Here is a 6000-nt window from a genome sequence, read left to right as displayed (position 1 = left end):
TCATTTTGATTTGGAAGTATTTCTATTTCTAATCCAAAAACTGAGCAAGTGACTTGTGGATTATGTTGACTCCAGACTAGGATATCTCTGATCCATTCTAAAAGCATAGCCAAGACATGGTTGCACTGAAAATCCATACTATCAGAAAGAAGCACATCACCAGTAACAAAAGATCTCATCACACCCTCCTCGTACTATTTAAGGAAGAGGAGGACCTGGGATGCAGTCAAGTCTCCTTTCCCATTTTCTTGTGAACATTAAACCAGAATGGAAAACTAGACTCACCTTGCTCACACAGGTGCCTAATATATAATGTGGATAATATTTTAAACTTATGATGAGTGCCACAATCTTAGAACCATGAAGCAAATCAAGGACTCCAACCAGGCTTTATCCATCTACACTTTCTGCTACTCAGCTCAGGGAAAACGTGCGGAGCTGTCAGGCAGAGGGAGGAAAGCCAGCTCTGCTGATCAACAGCCACATGACTTTGGACCTCAGTACTTCTGGAAAAAATGGGAATAATGCAATCTACCCTAGAGTTATGAGGTTCAGTTCTGATCAAGGACTCTGAAGAGTTCCTATAAATTTTTTTAAAGTTGCTATTGATTGCTTTCTCCGCCTCCACCATGCCCAATCATTTCTTCTGCCTTCAGCCTGTCTGTTACTATTTCTTGGTGAAAGTATGACTCAACTACAACTGTCTAAGAGCTCTCTGTTCATTTAAAAGTCCTCTAGTCTAAAAGATACCCAGTAGTGTATTTCTCTGTAGTAATGTAACAAACAGTGGGAGAAATTTGGGCTCAAAGCCTTTTCTTATCTGTGACAAACAAAATTCCTTGTACCAAAGGTGACACGCGCAAACATTGATCATTACACATTACTTTAAGGGACGTCTCTAAAGCAGTCAGCATTTCTGTACAACTCCCCAGTTACTCTACAATAATTAAATGTCTCTAGAAAGGTAAGGAAAGTACAGCTTCAGACATTCAAAGCTTAAAAAAAATACCTGGATCGTCATTAAGCCCAGCCCCTCTATCATGTAAAAAGGTAAACAAGAACAAAAAATGTAAGCTATTTTAAATTACAAAAATTTCACTAATATGATTAATATTGGGAAGTAACAATTACACAAAAGAGCCAAATATAAAGCTTTAAGAATTTTTAGTAAACTTTTTACAAAAGTCGTCAGTTTGTTTTTATACTAAGCAGAACCGAGAATGCACAATAAAAAGCAACGAAACAAAACCCAAAAAACTAAGTGCAATGTAATATGCTGTACCAATTCAGAGATGAAATTCTAATAATTTCTTTTACAATTTTCTGCACTAATTTATCATTCTTTAAAAATTAAAATGCTTCCCTTTTAAAGAAAACTAGCACTGGTTAAGTTTTCCCTGTGGATCGAACACTAGGTTCCACGATAAGGCACTAAAATAGTGCCAGTGTCAGAGCTGAAATATTCCCTAGCATCTAATTTATCAATCCTACTTCTTTATATAATCTAACTTAAAACCACACCTTTGTAAACATTAATTTCTACTCACTAAGGGTTTTAAATAAGCCACTCCCGAAAATTGATAGCATACCTCATTTCACTGATGATGCCTCATATGTCCCTAGAGCAAAATTTCTTTCAATTGTCCAACAATTCTCCATATGAATAGCAAATCTATGAGCTGAAATGAAGATACCGCTCAGCAACCACAACACATCTACTAACGAGTATAAGAATCTGTTCACTAATGCCACTAACCCAAAATCACAGGAATACAAGCATACGGTCAATTTAGTACTATAGCTGCCATCCAAATCTAAATACACAGCATGTATGAAACCTTAAACACAAATAAGGAACGTTTGCTCTTGCCTGATATTTTTAAATGTCAAGATCTTCACGACTTGACCACTTTTCTCCTTGCCTACCACACCCATCTTCCACAACCTGGGCTCCTTCCAGTTCCCAGGCTATAGATCACAGAACAGAAACCTGGGGAGAGTGAACTCCTGATCAAATTCCTAAGCTCTAAACCCACCCAAGACCTAAGGCTTCCCTTTCCTAACCCTTTGCTAATTCACAATCGAATCACTTGCCAAGTCTCTTAGACATTACTCCCCTCCTTCAAACCTACCTCACACTCAGATCCGGACACCGCCCCCGCAACAAAAGAAGCCATCTGAGGTCCCTAACCCTCCCTTCTATCTTTACCCTACTCTAAGAAGTTTTCTCATTTCCAAGGCTAACGCCACTAAGCTTAGCCTCAACCCGTCTCTAAGACATTGGTCCAAGTTTTGCCTAAATACATGTTAAGGTGGTCTCTTTTCTTTAAAAAGTATCCTTTTTCTTGATCTCAGTATTAACCATGCAACTTCTTGTAAAAAGTCTTTGCAAGATTTTTCCATTCCAAAGCCCCTTACTCAACAACGCCTAGAGGACAGGAAGGAGGAGAAAATGAAATTCCACAAGGGGAATTTGTGCCTGTCCAGAGGACAGCCACACCCCAATGTGGATTACTAGGCCTGTCCTTACCAGATCTATGCATATTTTGAACTTTATGTGGTGTCTCTCCATTGCTAAACAATGGCTCTAACTGATTTGAAACATCCCACGGGAGCCACATAAACAGACCCCTCAAGCTATTAATACATCTGGCTCTTTGGGCTACCTGTTTGCAGCCTCTACCTTGAAAGCTGGCTAAAGACCAAATCCAATGGCCTTCTAGGTTCACAATTCCCATCCATCTTACCTCTGCAACACGAAACTGTATTATCTAGATGGTTTTATTTCTTGATCTCTCCTTCACCTCTCCCATGCCCTTCCTTATTAAAGGTTCTTCTATACTTTTAAATCTCTGCCATTTTTCTTTCTAGGTGGCAACTGGGATCTCAGTAAGATGACCTGAAGCCTAGATTCAAGGCTAGCACACCACGCAATTCATTCATGTATATACCCTAAACCAGCTATCTTGAATGACTCCTTTGCTTTATGTCACTATTTCATCCCTGGCCCTTTCACTCGTATTCTGCTCAGGTTCAATCTCATTACCTGGGTTATTGTGTCTTTTTTTAAGTGGCTTCAGTGTTGTCCGCCAGCCCCACTTACAATCTACCCTCTGTAGTGAACTCCAACCCACTCGTAACCCAGCCTTCAAAGCCCCCACAACTCGGTCCCAGCCTATGTTCACAGCCTCCTCTGGCCTCACTCTATAATCTAGATGAAATAAATTTTTAGGCGCGAGACGGAGCCACTGCTGTCCAGGGTGCCACATCAGCAAACCAAAACTTAGATAACTTCAGTGTCCTGTAAATGCTCTGCCTGACCGGAAATGCAGTGTATTCAGCCAGCCAATCCCCAAATGCCAAGCCAACTCTGGACTTTCTCACCCCAAACAAGGATGACCATGTGGCCCCAGCCAATAAGTATTTTCTGTTTTTCACTTCCTTGTTCTTTATTCTTTACCCTATAAAAGCTTCTTGAGCCTTCCATCCCCATCTTGCAGTTTTCCTGAAAAGAGACTCATGAAATGTTCAAGTTTGTATGACCTACGTAGTCTGACAATTAAGTTCACGAAGTCGTCCTAGAAAAAGAGCTACATACCTCATTGCTGAATCTCACTACGGTCATTTTCGAAGTATTCCCCTTGGGGAGCTATGCCCTGACGCCAGCGCCTAGTCCGCCCTTCAAAGCAATTTTGGAACTCTTTCTGGAATGGCCATCAGAGCTGTTGTTGCATTACGATTGATGTCCTTAGTGTCATCAAAATGTCTTCCTTTCAATATTTCCTTTATCTTCGGGTAAAGAAAGACGTCATTGGGGGCCAGATCAGGTGAGCAGGGAGGTTGTTCCAATACAGTTATTTGTTTACTGGCTAAAAACTCCCTCACAGACAGTGCCGTGTGAGCTGGTGCAGTCGTGAGGCAAGAGCCATGAACTGGCAAAAAGTTCAGGTCGTCTAACTTTTTCACGCAGCCTTTACAGCACCTCCAAATAGTAAACTTGGTTAAACTGTCCAGTTGGTACAAATTCATAATGAATAATCCCTTTGATTTCAAAAATGGTTAGCACCACTGTTGCAACAAGTTTGCGTGCTTAACTGTCACACCACCATCTTGAATCATTTTTTAACAGTTCAGACATCATGCTCCAGCCAAACTGGACCCCTTGCTGCTTCCTTAACACACTATCAAAACTGGCCCTGAACACCAAAGCACAAACCATTAAAGAAAAAAAAAGATAAAGTGGACTTCATCAATATTTAAAAGTTCTGCTTTTTGAAAGACACTCAAGAAAATAACAAGATAACCCAGCAGACTGGGAAAACATTTGGAAACACGTATCTTATTAAGGCTTTGGATAGAGAACACATAAAGAACTCAAACTCAAAAACCAAAGTAATTAACTGTAAGAAGGGCTGAGGATGTTATTACCAGTCACCTCACCCAAGCAGAGACGAACGGCTAACAGGCGCACGAACAGAAGCTCAGCACCACTAAACATCAGTCATTAGCAAAATGCAAACTGAAGCCAGTGTGGTACACCTACCTACCTATTAAAATTTTAAATAAAAACTGATACCGTTTCCCCGAAAACAAGACCTAGATGGACCATCAGCTCAAATGCATCTTTTGGAGCAAAAATTAGTATAAGACCCGGTCTTCTGTAAAATAATAAGACCGGGTCTTATATTAATTTTTGTTCCAACAGATGCATTAGAGCTGATGGTCCAGCTAGGTCTTATTTTCGGGGAAACACGGTAATTATAAAATGTTGGCAAGGATGCAGGGAAACTCTTTATAACCCAACTTTCTAGCAACTGGTAAATTCATGAACAAATGTAGCACATACATAATGGACCACGACTACTCAGAAATAAAAAGGAATGCCCTGATATATACAATATGGATGAATATTAAAAGCATTATATCCAGAAGGAAACCAGACACAAAACACTACGCTCAGTATGCTTCCATTTGTCAGCTTCTGGGAAAAAACTAAAAGGACAGAAAGTTCAGTGGTTGCCAAGCACGTGGAGTGGGGGGAAGGGGATTAGCTGCAAATGGATAGGGAAAACCCTTCGGGGTGATGAAGATGTAGTAGTGCTTGTGATTATACAACTATATAAACTTGTTGAACTTCATCAAGCTGTAGCCCTAATGAAGCACAGTTTACTGCATGTGTATCATACTTCAGCTAAGAGCCAAACTTACAACCTGTCCGGGCTATGCCCCTGGCCTGAAATGCTGTCAATCACCTAAGAAATCCTTAATGCTGCTCAAATCCTAATTATTTGCTACAGGTCCCACTAAACCTCCCCCACAATTGTTTCCCTGATTACTTAACCAAGAAGTTTGCAAATGGCTGCCCAGAACTCAGCTTTAAATTAAAAAAAAAAAAAAAATCAAAGAGTTTAAAAAAAAAATCTACAATTTCTAACAGGGAGCGTTTATATATAAATTTGGATTTCCAGCTTTGTTTGAAATACCATCAGGCATTCTGACATAACAAGCAGCTAGAGCCAGGAGCCAGGGATGTCAGCTTGTCACCGGCCTCACCACTTCCAATGGCTTACACTTAACCATTTAACTTACTTGGCAGCTTACTTACATCACTTTCCCCAATACTCGCCTAATCTTAACACACATTTCCTTTCTGATACCTATAACTCTTTGATCTTTGTTACCATATTCACTATACCTTGCTATATATTATAGACCTTTGCACATTTAAAACACCAACTAGACCATAAATCGAGACAGTCTCTGGATTTATCCATCTATTTTTATAGCCTCACAGAATGCCTTCCAGAATTGGTGCTTAATAAAATGAACAATGATCAGTACCCACTAAGCCATTTATACAGAAATTCTACGAAGGAAAACCACTAACAAGTAAAACAAAACTGCTATCAGGGAGAAATGTTTAAAAAAAAAAAACAACAAAAAGAAAACCAAGTTATATAAATGTGGTTTTCTAATGTTTATGACTTGAGTTCCCAAACA

This window comes from Rhinolophus ferrumequinum, chromosome 5 (assembly GCF_004115265.2).
Source record: "Rhinolophus ferrumequinum isolate MPI-CBG mRhiFer1 chromosome 5, mRhiFer1_v1.p, whole genome shotgun sequence".
In the NCBI taxonomy this organism is placed as follows: domain Eukaryota; kingdom Metazoa; phylum Chordata; class Mammalia; order Chiroptera; family Rhinolophidae; genus Rhinolophus; species Rhinolophus ferrumequinum.
The sequence above is the reverse complement of the archived record's forward strand: the minus strand, read 5'-3'. Positions refer to the sequence as shown.